This window comes from Callospermophilus lateralis, unplaced genomic scaffold (assembly GCF_048772815.1).
Source record: "Callospermophilus lateralis isolate mCalLat2 unplaced genomic scaffold, mCalLat2.hap1 Scaffold_45, whole genome shotgun sequence".
Taxonomy (NCBI): domain Eukaryota; kingdom Metazoa; phylum Chordata; class Mammalia; order Rodentia; family Sciuridae; genus Callospermophilus; species Callospermophilus lateralis.
In genome coordinates, this window is record NW_027514398.1 from 2160589 (window position 1) to 2179082 (window position 18494).

At 41.2% G+C, this 18494-nt stretch overlaps 1 pseudogene; it reads right to left on the reverse strand.

Annotated features, from left to right (window-relative positions):
- Window positions 1–4137: 4137 nt before the first annotated feature.
- Window positions 4138–17281, reverse strand: LOC143387509 (single-minded homolog 1-like; annotated as a pseudogene).
- Window positions 17282–18494: the final 1213 nt, after the last annotated feature.

Consider the following 18494-nt stretch of genomic DNA (forward strand, 5'->3'; position numbering starts at 1 on the left):
ATATGAAGGAAGGATGTTTATCTGGCATTTGCCCTAACTGTTCGAGAGACAGATTTTTTTTAATATTTATTTTTTAGTTTTTGGCATACACAACATCTTTGTTTGTATGTGGTGTGAGGATCGAACCCAGGGTGCATACATGCCAGGCAAGCATGCTATTGCTTGAACCACATCCCCAGCCCTGTTCTACAAATTTAAAGGAGGTATTTAGAAAACAATAAGCATGGTATATAACACTAATAAGTATTTTTTCTATCTGTTCTGTTTTTAGTAGTACAGTAATAGTAATTTTAACATGGAAAACTATTTTTCCTCCTACATGCTCTGTAAATCACTTTAAATGTAAAACATCATGTGAGATTTCCCACTAAATCAGTATTTCATCTAAACTGAATTAAATAAGCAAAAAGCTCTCCTTACCAGCAAAAAGTGGTTGAAAATATTAAATCTGTCTGATTCCACAATTACAAATTACTCACTAAACCTACTCTCTTACATTCCAAGTAAAATATCAAAATTGTACTTATTGATAATTCTCATTAGAATTCTAGTTTAAAATATATTAATATTTAGGACTACCTTCTACAGAAGTCCCCTCACAGAATATCACATATCAATCAAACTTATTGAGGTCATACACAAATGAGTACTTGATGAATATTAGTGACAGATTGTTTTTAATGTCATCAGTAAACTATCTCTCATCTGTAGTTTTTGCAAGCTTCTACACACAGTAATTTTGAATACAATAAATATGTCATCATAAATGATACAGTGACTACACAGGAGAATGCTATGTAAGCAGAAAGTACCATGATGTCTGTGGCTTACTTTAGAATTATTTAGCAGGGAAAAATAAACATAAAATAGATATACATATAGGTAGAGACAAAACAAATACAGCCAACATTAACATTTGTTGAAACTAGATGATACGTACATGGATATTCTTTGTACTAGACTTTCAACTTTTATATTTAAAGATGTATAACTTTTAAGATAATTTAAAATAGAAGTTTTGGGTTATCCTGAAAAAATAATGTAGGAATATTTCTTATTTTTAAAATGTGTGAAGTCTGAGCCAGAAAAACATGAAACTCCTGTGCACACTTATAACTCCATCCACTTGGGAGGCTGAGGCAGGAAGATCTCAAGTTTGAAGCCAATCTCAAAGTGAGACTCCACTTCAAAATAAAAAGAACTAGGGGTATAGCTCAGAGGCAAAGTACACTGAGTTCAATCCCCTATACCAAAAATAAACTATATAGATAGATAGATAGATAATATATGTAAATTATATACACATATAAACTCCAAAAGCATAAAGAAAACTAATACACTTATTTTCCTAGAAATTATTTTTCATAGTTTATTTTCAATTTTCTTCATGTTAAATACTAGTATTTTCCATCTGAACTGTTTATGAACAATTACTACTCAAATTAAAATCGAGAAAATATGGATTCAAGAAAATCACTCAGGTCTTTACATGTTATACCTTCCTTTTACTCTCCACACTCTCTGGACTTTCCCCAACATCAACTGCTAATCAGTCTCTATCACCTGCCCTCTTAAAAATGAGAGAAGGCCCTATCATATTTAACACTTCAAAACTTGTAGGCACTCCTAATTTACAAGAAGATTTTCTATGTGAAAGATAATGCTACCAGAATATGTGTGTCTTATTGAAAATCATGAACTGGTCAGTCTTTTTGCTTAGATTGCAGGGGGGGCCAGGGCATGTGGGAGAGGCATTAATGAAGAGCTACAGAAGCTTCACAGAAACTAAGAGGATTTTAGAAAATTCATTATAGTGACTTGTCTCTCCTCTCCAGATTCTTAATATATATTATGGTGAAGAAGATGAAGATGAAGAAGATGAAGAAGATGAAGAAGAAGAAGAAGAGGAGGAGAAGGAGGAGGAGGAGGAGGAGGGAGAGGAGGAAAAAGGGGGGAGGAAGAGGAATTAAAAAGCACTAGGGGAATCACCACTTGCCTCTAAAATCATCATTTTCCTATATGCACTAATCCAGTTGCTCACTAAAAAAAATGGCTACTAAATATTTCTAATCATTACTGCTTTTGTTAAATAATAATCCTAATTTTCTTACACACATATTGACTTCAACAATAAATTTATCCTCAGGAAGTAATAAAAAAAGGGTTTCTTATGAATGTAGTTTCTACCAAAACACCACATCTTCTTCATTTGAATGATGATTATTTAAAATACCCTCCACTTTCATGTCATGAATACTTCCTTCAAAATGTGTGCTATTAAAATGCTTAAATATGGAAATATTTTGTATGTCAAAGTATTTAGAAGTTGGCAGTTTTAAGCACATTGTTTGAGGTGGTGTATTTGAAAAGAATTTACTTTTCATTCTCTAACTTCATAGAGCAGTATTCCTAGAAACAAATGTATGTGGTAGTTTGCTAGTACCATAGAGAATCAATAGCCATCTATTTAATTTGCTAAGACAATGTAAATTAGTAACTTCCAGCCAGATGTGTGATGTACACATCCAACATACTGCAATCTGCTCATTATGAAAATCCTGTCAACAGAGGCACTTGATGACATTTCATCCACAGCAGTTTCTGCATTTACAGCCATAAAAAAATTGTTCTAAGAATTTTTATACAAGGAATTGAGGCTGAGACTCATAAAGAGTAATCAATTTCAGCTTATCATCTTGTAGGCTTGTGTATACATGCTTCTGTGTGTTTATTTCTATTTCTCTCAAAGATACAGAATGTTCCAAAAATAAATGTGTGCCATACTATTTTTTCCTTCCATAAATCATTTATTTGTCCTCATTATATATTTTTTAATCTGATATAAAGTTGATTGTATAATTCTGTAGCTCTGAGGAAATGTGTAAAGAATGAAACAGTCAACAGAAGAAAAAAAAACACTTACCCACTGGAAAAACAAAACAGAATATTTCAAAATGACTCCAAACATAAATTAAGTTTACCCATTGGGAAGTCTAACTTGCATTCAGATCATTTATAGGGGTCTGTGTGACTATATACCCTGCTGTTTGATAAATATTTACTAAAATGAGAGAAATTAAAAGAGTCTTCTTAATTACAAGCTATTATTCTTGAATACTGAAACCTCACCTACACCAGATTCATTTTCTAAGTCTATGAATTGACTTTTCTTATTAAACAGGGCACCAAGCAAATAGTTTAAATGCAAGCATAATATTTCCAACTACTACATTTTTAATTTGGCAATCCAAAACAATGTGGAATGAATCCAATTCTCACTCATTGGATTCCAAAAAGCACCCCTTAACCCACCACAAAGACAAAACAGCATTTTTACTATCTGGTGTCAACACTCTCAAGTAGAGAACTTCTGAGATCCCCTAAAAATCACAAGAATTTCAATGTCTACCAAAACCAAACCAAAAAACAACAATAACAAAAACAATATTCAACAACTGCGTACACAAAAGGGTTCTTTATTAAGGCTTCAACCCTAAGCAATTCCACTTTCACAAACATTATACAGAACATAACATGCTTTCCTCAGGAGGTGCACACCCCGCCACATGATCAGATTGAAGGGCCACACCAGCAACCAGAAAGGATTATGGTTTCTAATAAGAATAGATTGAAAAGAGGCTGTTGCAGTTGCCCAATGGGTTGCACCCACAGGTGGCACCCAGAGCTTAGCTCCTCACCCATTGAAGTGGTTAGAACCAGGAGGGGTGCCCCACCAAGACCTACAGCTTATGATTGGCTCTCTTGACTTCATGAAAGTTAAAGTCATATCCTTTTGGTCACTTAAGCCCCCTTTGTGGTTCAGGGAAAGAAACACTCTCTCAGAACTCTAACTTTGATTGGAGACTCCAGTTAAAATTAAGAACTTCAAACTCTAGATCTGAAAAAGTGAAACAGATTTCCTGTATTTTAACTATAAATGGCTCTAAATGTTGGATCCTGTCCTCTTTCTCTCTTTTTTCTTTCTGCTGCATTAAGTTTTATTTAATGCAGAGTTCATTTAAAAGGTTAAGAGAAAGAAAAGAAAGCAAATATGGAGTGCAATGGAAGAACCTCTAAATCTTTTTTCTAGAAAAGAACAAGAAAGCCTCTTCAGGAAGATGAAAGTGCTCGACCTGACTACTTGGTGGTCAACTGCCCCTTCACCAGCACTGATGGAGAGACAGAGGCAAATGGTGGTGAATCAGTTTGGCCCAGACTTATCCTAAATGCCAGGTGGTGAGAATGCAGACCCCCTGTGGGCCTTAATAACTGCGCCTGGCAGGAGGGAAAAACTACAGGCCAATTCCCAATTGATGGCCCTGTTAAATCAATCAAGACCCTGGGTACTCTTTATAGGCATGCTAGTGCATGGCATGTCTCTGGGTGGATGTCTGCACCTTTAGCAATGGGGGGAACATATAAAGTTGGGAGTTTCCCTGAATTCGCCTAACTATGGAAGAAAGAGTCCGGGGAAATTAAGCTCAAACAAAACTATATGAAAAGCCCAGATGTGAACTGGGAATTTATCTCAGTGATAGAGCACTTGCTTACATAGCGACCTCAAGGTCCTGGGATCAACCCTAAATAGCAGGAAATTTCTGTAGGAGTCAGGTTAGGAAAGTTAACAGCTTTGGTTTTTGTTCACAACTTCAGTGATGTTTGCAGGTGGTGAAGCATAACAATAGAAGATATTTCAACTAGAAGTGCCTCTTTCACCAGTGCTAGGACGGGTGTAAGGTAGAGAAACAAGATGAGGCCCAGTGTGCCAACTGGCCCTCTCTGGGGCCTCATGCACCACCAGGGCCATTACCAGGATGAGGGTTTCCGTCAGTCCGTTTGCGTGTGCTTAGTTTCCCACTCTCCACCACCCTGGGGAGCCGCCAAGGTTGTTTGCATGCAGAGCAGAGTCTTCCTTACACAGGTGGTGAGTGCAGCGCATGTGGAAAGTGTCGCAGCCGTGCACGTGGTGCTACAAGGTCTTCTCAATCAGGTCCTGAGGTTCAAATCCCATCAGCTCCACCACCCTGTGGAGAGGATTTTGGGTGGGATGAGTGCCCGGTGCCCTCAACTTCCGACCAAACACAGTCTCAGACCTGGGTGCTGGCCCTCAGTTCGCAGAACCTGGTTAGTCACCTCATCTGCAGAATGAGCTCATTCAGATCAAGGAGAATCTATACCTGGCTAAGAAGGGTTGCCATTACACTAGAAACAGTCCTTTTTGGTCCTGCCCACCCACCTAGAGTCCAGAAAGATGAGCTTCATGCCCAGGCTAGCTAGAAACATGAACATGTTACTGTGCAGCTTGATCTTCATGACAGCGCTAGGAGGCAGCGAGTGACCCACTGGCCACAAGGTCCACATTCTGGTAACAGCCTTCAAAGGGGGACATGTCCAAGCGCTATTGGCAGATCTTCAGGTAGCCACTGCAGTGAATGACCGGTGGCAGAGTGGGAGGATGGGAGACTCAGCCACACTCAGGAAGAACCCCAGAAAGATGAGGAGGGGGTTGAAACCTGTTGAAACTACTCAGCCAGAAACATTGTCTGGGCCACGCCCTTCTGGGAAGGGGTCCAAAGTGATAGGACCCTAAAGTGTCTCAAGATAGTGACTGCAGGTCAGACTGAACTCACATGGAAGCTTGTAAAAATGAAGACGCCTGGACCTTCACCAACCCTAACGCGTCTTAGGACGTTCAATTGCATTCAACCTGAGAACCACAGCTTTGAGCTGAAGCTCTGATTCTTTACCTCTTTGCAGGTCCAAATCTGGCGCCGGGTTTAAACTCCTAGGAATCCACCAAGGGTTACCCACCACTGCAGAGGTTTTCAGGATTCTTCAGACCCATCTCTGAGAGGCCCCGTGGCTGTGGAATACTAGGCCAGTCAGACCTAGTCTTTAAGCTTCATTCCCAGCAGTTCATACAGTTCGGGGACTAATGGAGCATCTGGACCCGCTGCTCTTTGAAACAAAGGAACTACGTACTACGTAGGGCTCACACAGGACTGGTCCCTGATGTGGAAATGACCCTCAGACGCTGCAGATCCCTTGTGTCCCGCCCCATCCAAAGACACCCAACCGCTGCTGGGTGTCAATCTTTCACCTCAGCTACTTACCTTGTAGCCCCGCAGGTGAGGCCAGCAGTCTGCTTGGCTAAGACACACTTCATCCTCAGGAAGAAGCAGCACTCCATCTCGTGCTCTGAGAGAGAGAGGAGCAGAGGGAAGATCAGGACATGAGACATGCGACTGGGCAGTTCCAGCCACGACAAACTTGGAGAAAACCACAAGCTGACCATCATGAGCTTAAGCATGGCAGACATATGTCTGCCTTACCCTGTACAACGTGAGAGTGGTAGGGTTGGTGGCCAGTGAGCACTGCGGTCATCTCATCATGGTCGGCAGGGTGGATGTATTCATAAATGTTGTTTCCGGTCAGTTCTACCTGTAAAGACGAGAGTATCATCGTCTGTGCAGTAGTAGAATGTCCCGTGAAGAAGCTGAAAGCTTGGTGGTCGTGGGGGGGTCTGTTGGGCCATGAAAACAGGAGCCAGCAACTGGCCCTGAGTTTGATTTCATTTCTGCCCCTTGCTACCTGTTGCATCCTACATACACCTCAGCTTCCTTATCTATGAGATAATACAATAACTAGTAGTAGTAGTTGTTGTTGTAGCAGTAGTAGTAGTAGTAGCAGCTCTGGTAAAGATAAGCATATAATCTCTTCCCACAGTATCTGGCTTATTGTAAAGCCTCAAAAAAGTAGCAATTGCTTGGGCTTTGGGTGGAAGCTAATGGATAAGGAAAGTCTAGGAATGAGAAGATTCAGACCTGTTTAATGAATCCCTCCATCAGCTGAGAAGTCTCTAGCCCAGAAATGCAGACATAAAATGATTGGGGAAGCCCCACCCCTCCTGCTTCCAACTCTGAATGTAAACACTGCAGGTTGGAAGTGTAGACCACTCACCTACCTGAGAAAGACCTAGGTAAACTGAGGCTATCTCTGATGTGTAAATGATCTTCCCATCTGGGGTCACCACAAAGATGAAGCCATCCAGGGTCTGGGGAGGCAGAAATAGAGTGAATGGAGAGGCTTCTAGACCATCTGTTGAAATGCAGGGGTGGGGGAAAGCAAAAGTTAGAAACATTCAGTCAGAAATGCAGAGAGATAGAGAAGAGAAAGACTGTTGGGAAACAGAACATAGAACCAGTCACAAGAGCTCCTCTTTTTTTCCATTCATTCCAATGTTGTAAGCATCTGAAGCATGTAGCACACTAGAAGAGATCCAGAGGAAGTTGTGGAAAATGCTCATGCCCCATAGGCTCAGGATTTACCAAAGGTGACAAAGAAAAAGTGTTTGTAATAGACATGCACAAAAATTCTGGAGATAAATCACAGAAATAGATTATGTTCTTGGGGTGATAGTCACTGAAAGAACCAGAGGTTTTCTGTGTCAGGTTTGAAGGGCTCTGTAGGGATGTTGTTATATCATAAAAAGAATAATAGCAGGGTTTGGGAAATATCCAATCCCTACTGCACTGGTCAACATGGACGACCCTACAGTCTGAAATCTATAGAGAAAATAAAGCTGACCAATGGCACTAGAAAGTGTATAGGAAAGGGGGATTTAGGAGATTAGAGAAGGGGAGTCAAAGATGCCTTACAGGGGCTGATGTTTGAGCAGAACTTTGGAAAGGAATGTTGGGCTAGAGAAGGAAAGAAGAGCATCCTAGGCAGAAGGAATAATGTGGCAAAGGCAGGGACTTTGCGGGAGGATGAATCAGATGTATTCTGAAGTGATGTGTTTGGTGTACTATAGGTGTACACCCACAATGAATTTTTGAAATTTGTAATGTCAATTTGAGGAATCTGAAGTTGTTCTTATAGGCATTAGGATTCCAAGAGAGGTTTCCTAAGCAGGAACATAACATACTTAGATGTATTATTATTATTATTATTTAAAGAAAGAGTGAGAGAGATTGAGAGATTTGGAGAGAAAGAGAGAGAGTTTTAATATTTATTTTTTTAGTATTTGGCGGACACAACATCTTTGTCTGTATGTGGTGCTGAGGATCGAACCTGGGTCGCATGCATGCCAGGCGAGCGCGCTACTGCTTGAGCCACATCCCCAACCCAAGATGTATTATTTTAATCTAGGAAATGACCTACAGAAGGAAGGAAGAAATTGGGGTGAAGAGATCAGAGCAGATAGCTGCAGTGGAGATGGGTCAAGTCTGAAACTGATTGATCAAAAAAGATATGAAGAAAGATGAGAATCTAATTTAAAGATGATGCTGGCTGTGAACTTCATGCTAATTGATGGCAGAAAGAGAGTTCAGGTTGACTTTCAGGTTTCAGTAAGGACATTAAGTAGAGGGTGATGCCATTAACCAAGACTGAAATTTGGAGCAACAGTGAATTTTGTACAAGCAGAAGTTTGGGCCAGAGGGCTGGGATTGTGGCCCTGCGGTTGAGCACTGGCCTCGCAGGTGCGAGGCCCTGGGTTTGATCCTCAGCACCATATAAAAACAAATAAATAAAGGTATTGTGCCCAACTAAAAAAAAAATTAAATATTTTTTTTAAAATGAAGTTTGGGCCAGAGGAATATGCATTTTTGTCTTGGAGATGCTTCATGGACATTACAATTTCCTCTTAAATGTGTCTAGTTGTTAGTAGGAAATAAAGGTCTAGAATTCAGGAGGGGCTCTAGATCTGGATAAAATAGGCAGGGCCATGTGGAGGGAAGAGTTGAAGCAGTGGTGTTGGTTAAAATCACCCAGGAGGCTGTGGAGCATTGAGAGAAGAAACAGTAGAACCTTCTGAAAACTACATCATTTGTGAAAGAGACAGTGGTGGGAAAAATCAAAGAGGAACAGTCAGAGAGGGAGAGAAACCTGGGAAATCAAGCTACTACAGACATTGTAGAAAAAAGGAGAATGTTACCTCTTCAGTGTTACCCCCTTGAAGGTCTTTGCCCAAATGTCACCTTCTTAGTCCCACTTCAATCATCTCCATTTTAAACTGTGACCCCAAAACAGAGCCCTCCTCCATTTTTCTCCACAGTACCTGTCACCTGGCACACTATGCAGTACACCTGTGTGGGTTTCTAAGGCTCCTCTTAGAATGTAAAGTCTATGAGGAAAGGGCTTTCTGATGACATACAATTGACCCTCCTATATTTTAAAAAAAAAAAATTTGTAGTTGTAGATGGACAGAATGCCTTTATTTTGTCTATTTTTATGTGGTGCTGAAGATAGAACCCAGTGCCTCACACATGCTAGGCAAGCGCTCTGCCTCTGAGCTATAGCCCCAGCCCTGAGCCTCCTATTTTCTAGGATGAACAAGTTGAGGGAGGATAAAAAAAATGGGCATCTAATTCTTAATGTCAAAATGTGGTGGGGCCTTTGTAAATGCCTAATGGGTAGAACAGATGACAGACTGCAGGGATGTGGGAGAAAATGGGGAAGGGAGTGAGCCACTGAAATAAGGAATGGAAGTCAATCCTACCAGAAGTTTGGGGGGAAAAAAGAGGAGAGATTGGGCAAGAGCTAGAAGGGGTGAGGGATTGTTTGGGGGTTTCATTATCTTGTTTATATTGCCAGAAGATATTGACTGGGATTATGAAAAGATGCGGGGGGTGGGGGCAGCTGAGAGACATCTGATGAAAGGTGTTGAAATAAGCACCTTTTCTAGATAAATTCAAAAGTATGGGAGCCAGGCCAGCAAAGAAAAGCTCTTACCCTTTCTTTGTTCAGTGCAACTAAAACCCCTTGTTTCCTGAGGAAAAAGAGTTTGGATACTAGTGGAACAGGAAGGTTGTGGGAACCTGCAGAGAGATTACTGTTCATGCGGGTCCTTGAGGAAGAATTGCAGGCTTCCCTTAAACTTCTTAGGTTCCAAGCTACCACTCCCAGTGGACTTGAATAATAATAAAGAGGGTGTGGGGTAGGGGACAAGTGTCAAACCTAAAAATGCCATCAGGAGTTTTATTATTTAAAATATTTGTTCTGCGACTTGAGCCGGCAACAGGCAGTTTAAAACAGTGTGCACTGCAAACAACAGTGTAATGTGCACCTCACATTGGTTCATCTCGATACCTGGGGGTGTGTATGCGTGTAGCCCAGAGCCTGCGCTGGCCTGAGGTGAGGGGGAGCCAGGGAACTACAAGGAAGAGATGAAGTTATTTGCAGACCCAGCTGGAACCACAAAGTGTAGGTTAAAGCACAGATGGGCATTTCTACCAGATTCCTGTTATCTCCTTGGGAAATCCTTTATTTCAGATGGTTCTGCAGCTCTGTCTTGGCGGCTTGGCCCTGGGCTTCCAGTACCAGCAACGGAAAGATGAAAAAAATGCCCCCTGCCTTGGTCTCAGCACCCTGATGGAGCTTTGCAGGGTTGTTTTCCAAACCCAAAGCCTTGGTTGCCACTTTGCCTCCCTTTCAGCCTGGTGAGGCTCCATCCGCCCACCCTCATCCAGTTAAGAGCTTTAGTTCTAACTTTGGAGATGCTGTTAGGCTGAGAGAGCCATGTCCATAATGGATCTTTATTTTTTTTTTTTAGTTAGTTTTTAAGAAAGCAGAGGCCCATCCAGTAAACCAGGACCTTGAAGGATGTGAGCCACTGGGAGACTTGGGTCCGTACCTGGAGTAGATGGGAGCCCAGTTCCTGGCCAACGTGGTCCAGGGGGCTGGTCTGACTTGAGTGGCCCCCCGCCTAATAAGTCCTGGGAAGACCTAGAAACAAACTTTAGTATCAGAATCTCAGCCCGAGTGTCAGTTTGGGACTAGTTCACATTTTTTGTGCTTTGTAACACATTAGTACAAGAGTAAGAACCCCCTGATATTATTTCCCAGTCACCCCCACCCAACCTGCACAGTTGGGAAGAGGTCATGCCAGAGTATAAATTTTGACACCTCCTGGGTTCCGAACAGAAGCCAACCTCTGGCTCTGAGGGAACCGGGCTTCTCACAAGGACAGACTCTCCTGGAGTGCTCTCCTGGCTAGACCTCAAGGGGCCTCTGCATTAGAGAAGCCCCCGACATCACACACTAGCGATCACTTTTGTGTAGTTTCACTAGTTTGTTTAAGGAGAGGAGAGACACTCATTTCTCGCCCAAAGTTTTCATCATCGTCCTTATCAAGAGGCGGAGGATGTCCCCCCACATAGCAAACCTCTGCCCGCAAAGTGGCCCGAAACAACTGGCCAGATTCATCTGGTACCTGGTGTCCTCTCTGATTGGCTGCAGGACTTTCTAGACATTCTCCTCACCTGGATCTGACTTTAATCCCCTTCGGAAAAAAATCCTTTAGCTTGCAGTTGACTTTCAGTCTGATGCTTACCAGCACCCCTTTGAAATCCTTCATCTTCCTTTTCCCTCAGAGCCCCAGCTTGACACACCCTAGTCCTGTCCCCTCTGCCTCCAAAAGGGTGTGGGGGGACTTTCCTGCAGTTGGTTACTTTGAGGTGCTAACAATTTCTTAGCAATATTTTTATTGCATTCTTGACATAGAAAGTAATTCCATTCTCTACTTGTCAGGTACCATCTCCTATTAACAAAGACAGTCCATTCATCTCCTCTACATTACAACGTTAAGAACTTTTGAGGCTTTGCCAGTTTTTATGGTGATGCCTAAAACAGCAAACCTTGAAGACTCTCATGGTTGATTTTTTAAATATTAATATTAGTCTACTATATTACCTGTGTATAGAAAGAAATAAAAAGGCAGAAGAAACTTGGGTAGAGCTATGTTAAACGTGTTATAGATAATATTTCTAATGGGGCTGCTTGTGGAATTATATCATCTAGATAGTGAAGTCCTTCCATTCTTACATCATTGTACAAGGTTCAACATGACATCTTTTTTTTTTTTTTATTTAGATGACCTTCTTCTTTAAAATGCACAATGACAAAAACACTCTAAATGTGGCACTGGGAAAAATCTTTCACAATAAAACAAGGTGTTAGGTTTTTTTAAAGCTGCTTCCTAAGCAAGCAATCAAAATCTTGGCAACAAGTGACACTGAACGCCCCTTAAGCTCAAATAGGGTCTTTCTGGGTGTTTGAACATCTAAATAAATCTACCAATTTCCCCACCGCTCTGTAAACACTGATGTCCCCGCTTGCGACGGACTCCTCTCTCTCCCTCTTGCAGATGGAACCCTCCTGACCGGCGGTTGTCTAGATCTGAAATAGAAATCATGTCCATCCTGTCTGTTTCCAGGAGGGAAGATTCCATGCGCTTGTAGAGGATCTCAGTTCCAGTAGAACCGCAGCCTCTGCTGCAGACACCCAGCGGAGACATTCTGGGCTTTCCGCACACCTGACCTGGCACGGGGAATGGGGCAACTGGGACACTGCAGAGAGAATGGGACTCTCTGCGCCAACTTCATTGGCCTTGAGCCTTCAGACCTTGACACAGGCGAAATGAACTTGAGACTGTAATATAGTAGCTGTCCCTAGCCTCGCCTGAGCCACAAAGGCACAGTAGTCGCCCACTGTGTGGGGGTACCTGAGGAGGAAAATTTGTTTCATTGAGGACATTCTTTTAGCATTCTCCGAAGAGAAGGACCATTTCTAAATAATTGGGGTTCTTCTTCCTCACATAAAATTAAAATTTTTATGGGTCAAAGACTGTCAATGAATAACCCACTAAAATCATTAATATTATAAGAGTCTGAACCTCTTTTTTTTTTTTTTTTTGAGAAATTCCTGGACCTATAGAGAAATGCAGCAAGAATCCGTGGCTTTGTATTCTGTGTCACCATTTGTCAGGAAAAGTTTCAAGCTGCTGTGATTCCCTAGAACTGAAAAACAACTGTTGTAGAAATCAGGTTTTATACTCTGTAAGTTTAGTATTGTTTTAGCTTCAAGTACGTGATCATTCCTTATTTGAAATCATCACCATAGCTTTTAATACCTGTTTTTTTTTATATTTTTTTTATGTTGTAATTTTTTGGTAATGATCTGTCTCCTTAAGAAAAAAAGTGTTCCCCCCACCCCAGTGGCTAGACCTACAATTTCTAGCAAAAAAAATCTGCCTTGCAAATGCTCTACAAAATTTAGTTCTTCACTCCACACTTTAAGTCCACATCAAAACTAGAATCAAATGGAGAAATTCATTGTAGAGCATAAACTGTGCTTAAAGGCTTTTAAATGAGAAAAATTTCTGTAAGAAAATAAACATGGAAACTTAATGCTTAATCATTTCCTTGAGCAGCAAGAAAAACAGTCTTAAATCACGGATGCATGTGGGAAATGGGGGCCTCTTTCTTTTCTTCAGTTCTCTGCTTTAGAAAATATAATACAATTAGGGATTTCAATCTAGAGATGAATATTATAGAAAGGGTCTGTGGAGGTTTGCTTATTCATCTTCTCTTTCCTGAACACTCACTAATTTCAATTGTGATTATTTTTATTTTTGAAAGATGTTTTGACAACAAAATGGCAGGGTGATATTACCAAGACTGAACAGCTATAGACTTGAAAACATATCTGATTCTTTCAAAGTTCATTCCACATACCACTATGCCCAGTATAATTGCATTATAGAAGGATAATTAATATGTATTTATTTTTAGTTGAATTTGTCCTATTTAGCACCCAAACAAGGTCAAGACTTCTCTTTTTTTATCCTGTCTTTCCAGCTTTGATAGTACCTAAGATTTATATATTTCTACATGCCTCAATCTTTCCTTTTCTAGACTATTTAGAAAAGACTATTATCAGTCAGAAGATATGTGCTTTTAATGATTTCACAATAATGTTATCAGAATTTCTTTTTTACTTTACTTTTTTACTATTAAATCTCAAATTCAACATGGGAATCTAATGCTTATTCTTAATTATTTGGAATATCCATATCCCATCCTCTTTTCTCTATCATTTCTCCCTCATTAGTTTATTATTCTCTATTCAGGTAAAATAAGTTTAAAAGCTGAAACATGCCACCAAATAAAAGTTAATAGACTCTTGAGTGAAAAACTATACTTAGCAGGGAAGATTGGAAAGGAAATGACCTATATTTTAATTATTTTTCTCCTTTAAAAAAAAGTATGGGGGAATTTTATTTGTTCATTTAGTTTATAGCTTTTTGCATTGTAGGGTAATATAGATGAATTTGATATGAACAAAAAAAACACAAATTTTACAATATCATTATGCCTATAGCTATGTCACCAGATTTATAATTATTTGAGAATGTCTTACAAAAATCTATGTGTAATGGAATATTTACCATGATAAAATAGCTATCCCTACAACAAAATTTATTGAGGGTCTATTGTGTGCTAGAATGGCTTCAAGACTGATATAAGAAGGATGAATTTAATCTTCAAATTCCATTTAGTCTCACTAAAGAAGACTGCAACCAACTGGGTATGGAGACACAAGTCAGTGATCCCAGGAACTGAAAGGCTGAGGAAGGAGGATCACAAGTTCCAGGATGAGGACTGGGTGTAGGTTAGTGGTAAAGCTGCCACTGTGTATAGTCACTAGTACAAAAAAAAGCCTGCAACCATACAAAGATGAAAAGGACTTGGGATTCCTTCACTGCCTGGGACCTCAGTCTAGTCCTCCCAGCTTCTCTGAGGCAAGAAAGAACCCAAATTGGGCACCCCCTGCAGGTTGTGCCAAATTCTAAGGCTTTTCACTATTTTATTCCTTTGAAAGCTGATATGTTGTTGTTGTTATTTATTGTTGTTTTTCTTTTTTTTTTAACGTTTTGAAGGGCCGCATTTGAGTTTTTGAAGCTCATACACTCTCAGAATTAAAACCTCATCCCTAGGATTCAGCTGTTCCTATGACCCTATCTTAACTCATCCGTGGAAGCTGTGGGGGGGAGTTATGAGCTCCACAGTAGCTGGAGAAATCAATGATGTACCAAGAGTTCACACATCCTCAGTCCCCTCCTCCCCATAAACTCACACTCACCCACAGAAGGGAGAGGTGGGAGGGGCTGGGCGGGACTCTGGAGGAGGAGGGGGGGTTGGCTGCAGAAAGCACAATTGCCCTTTAAAGTAGCCAGAGGGGACTGGCCTTGTCACCAAGGGTATTCCAGTGGGAGACTTCGCCTGCGTTCTCTTAAAAAAATAAAATAAATAACGAGAAGTTGCCTATGGGAATTTACTTTTTGTCCCTCCTATTTACTTATAACGTGATTTATAATTTGTGGAGGTAGGACTTAATTAAACAAGAAAGTTGTTCTCTTACAAAACAAAAACAGTCACCCCAAAACAGTCCCAAGCTCCTTCTGGTGGAGCTTGCCCCTGCCCAGGGTCTGTCCCAAGCAGGCGAGTATCCCTGGCCTGGGCGATTCCCTGGGCTCTCAGTGCCGGCTGATGGCCTCCTAGGAACGCCCACCCGCTGTTCTTCTCCTCCTGAGATCACTAGCATCCCCATAGGCAGCATCATAGGCTGCTTCTGATCAAACAGCCAGCGACATTGGCATTGATAACTGCCGAGTCGGCTAGAAATCATGCAGAAAGGGAACCCACTGAGACCGCAGGGGCTGGCAAATCACTGCTAGTAATCCTGTTAGGAACTGCGCGGTAGCGGAGTTGGCAATAGCTTTATTTTTATCAAGTAGGCGCTCACAGTATAAAAGACAACAAGATCTCTATTTTAAACAGAAGACAGTGTGGTGTAACGATCAGTTTCCCATCAGGAATTCTCAGCACAGTTTGAATGGGAAATTTGGTTTTTAGCATAAAGTTCCTCCTTCTTTCTAAATATTTTTTTTCTTTTAAAAAACTTTACAGATACTTAAAGCTTTGATTCCCCTCCTCCTGTGGTTTCTAGAGACAAATGAGGAGAACTTTTCAAGGAACCACTTTAAGAGGAACACACCATGTAGTTTGAGGGTAGAATTGAACTATAATTTGGAAGTTTTCCTGTAGTGTCCCTGACTAATTTGACGCATATTTTTGCAAGCTTTTGCATCAAGATCAAGCAAAGTGAAACTCCAAATCCAATAATGACTATTTCCTTGCCCACCACTATTTCTTTAAAACAACAAATGCCAAACATTCAAAATAATGATTCAACATAAACTTTCAGAGGTCAAATAAGAAGTTTTGTTTGTAAATTAACAGGGTTTTTTTTTTCTGCTAGATTTTTGTTTGCTTGACTAGTAATCTCTCCTTTACTTTTTCAAATCTTCTTCTTGTAGTAAAAACATATTTAAAATATTTTGTAAACCTGATTTAATTTGATTGAGTAAATGGGTAAATGGAAGAGAGAAGTGTCCTTTCCCTAGTGAGTATAAACAGTTTTTTACAGCACAGTGTTATATGAAGGCTGCTCTGCCTCACATAGTGAATGTCGATGAACTAAGTATAAGTTTTAAATCATGCCAACGACTCAACTACTCTAATTTCCCAGCCTTCTAAAACAATTTTCCCAGGATCCATTGGCCAACCTGCCACCCAGAAAATATTTTCTAAGTGGGCTACCCATCTTAGTCCAATCTGATATATTTTGAAACTAGATTAGAATCTTAGAGATAATATAAAGGCCAGAGTTGAAAATCACTAAGTTCCAGAATTAGTTTCCTAATTTGAGAATATCTTGAAAATGCAGAACAAATTTACTATAGGCAGCCAAGGGACTGGGTCAATTCAGGATGTATTTGTATGAATATACCTTCTCACTTGCAGAACCAGAGACATATAGAGGAATTATTATCTGATTTAGTTACACATAAGTAGATCTATCCATATCTAGCAAATATGCAGAATCTAGCAGTGTTCCTGCTTTCTACTGGATATAATTCAAACAAGTGGAATAAAAAAGAAGGTCATGTTTGGATTAGTAGTACTTTCAATTGAGCCCAGTATCTGAATTGCTGACAAAAGCACTGTTGGGCTGCTTCCCAACCAGACACATCAAATGGACTGAACATGAAGTATTAATGGGGAAGTAGAGGGAGCTAGGAACAGGAATAGCAATCTTGAATTTATAGAGGACCTGAATCAAGTAGTTAGGCTAAAATTCCCTTTGCATAGCATACAAATGTAGTAAATATGGGTGTACCTCCCTCACTGGGGTAGGCTCATTGTCTCTCAAGTTCCTACCCCCTTTGCTTTGAAATTCCTTCTAGTAAAAGTCACTTACCTTCTGGGAACACCACTCTCATTTTGAGATAGCTGGTTGTGAGTCTGATTATGGATGTTTTGTACAGCTGTGAGGTGATAGCTGAGGGCAAAGTCAGTAAGTTAGTCAGTTCATAAAACTCACTGTTTTTCTTCTCCCTCCTAGTCCGGGCAGCATTTTTGGACTTCTCTTTCATTGTGTCTCATTCCTCCTTTCTTCTTACAACGTGAGCTCTACAGATTCATCCAAAACCAAAAATTAGTTTTCAATTAGATATCATACTTGGCAAAAATATAAGACATACTTTAAATGATGAGGCTGAAGTCTGCACCAGGGAATGTAGTGCTGGGAGTAAAAGGACAGCGCAGAGAACAGAAAATATTTTCTTTGAAGAAGTGTACGATAGGAAAGTTGCTGATCCACGGCAATTTGGGCAATCCTGAGATTTCTAGGTCTTAAATGCTGTTGGACAATTGAGGAACCAGCCTTTTCTTCTACTCAACGCTGCGAACCCCATTCCTTGGAAAATCGGCGTAAGAATCCCCGATGCTTGTTCTTCAGTCCTATCGCATCCCAGTCGACTCTGGGTTTCTTTATGCAGAATACGAATCCCAGGTAACTCTTTCAGATCACTGCGAAGAAAACAGCATCAGAGCGTAAGAGATCTGTGGCTCCGCCATCACACCCTTGCTCCATTTCCGAGAAACCGCTGTGAAAGGGCCTCGGCGTGCCTCGGCTTTCCTAGCCAGGATCAGTCATTTTTGTTTGCTTTTTTAAGATACAAAGAAAGGAGCAGCGAGACTGAGAACCCTGCAAATAACGCTCGCCTTCCCTCACCCATGTCAGCCAATTCTCCAGCCCACTGGGAACCTGCCCAAAAAACAAAATACATATTTTTGAAGACCCTCAGAAGATCTTCAGCCTTGGGTCTCTGCACTGCGCAAGCGTCCCAGGAAAGCAGGTTTCCGCCAGTCAGAATTCCTCCACATCTCTGCGGGCGAATGCCTTCCAGGCCCGACCTTGGCAAACCTGGAGCTAGGTTACCTCTCCAACATGGGTCTCAAGTATGAGGGCTTCTCAAAAAGTGGCACTTACTCATCAAGCCCCTCAGGGCTCCAAAAGGGAAGAGACCCAGGACTCTCTGCCTAGCAGGGGTGGTAACACTCGGGGTACCGGAGCGCCAGGTTAACAGGTGGCACACTCACCTACAGCCCCTTCACAGGCACGGGGGGGGGGGTGGAGGGGGGAGGAGGGGATGGAGAGGGGGTAGAGGGAGGCGTCCCAGCCTAACCTCCCCGGCCCCAAAGCTGTGACGCCCCTGGGCGGGCCTAGGGTGTCTTCTGCTTTACCTACCTTCAGTCCTTGAGGGCTGCAAAGGGTGCAAAGACACCCACCTCTTAATTGTACTC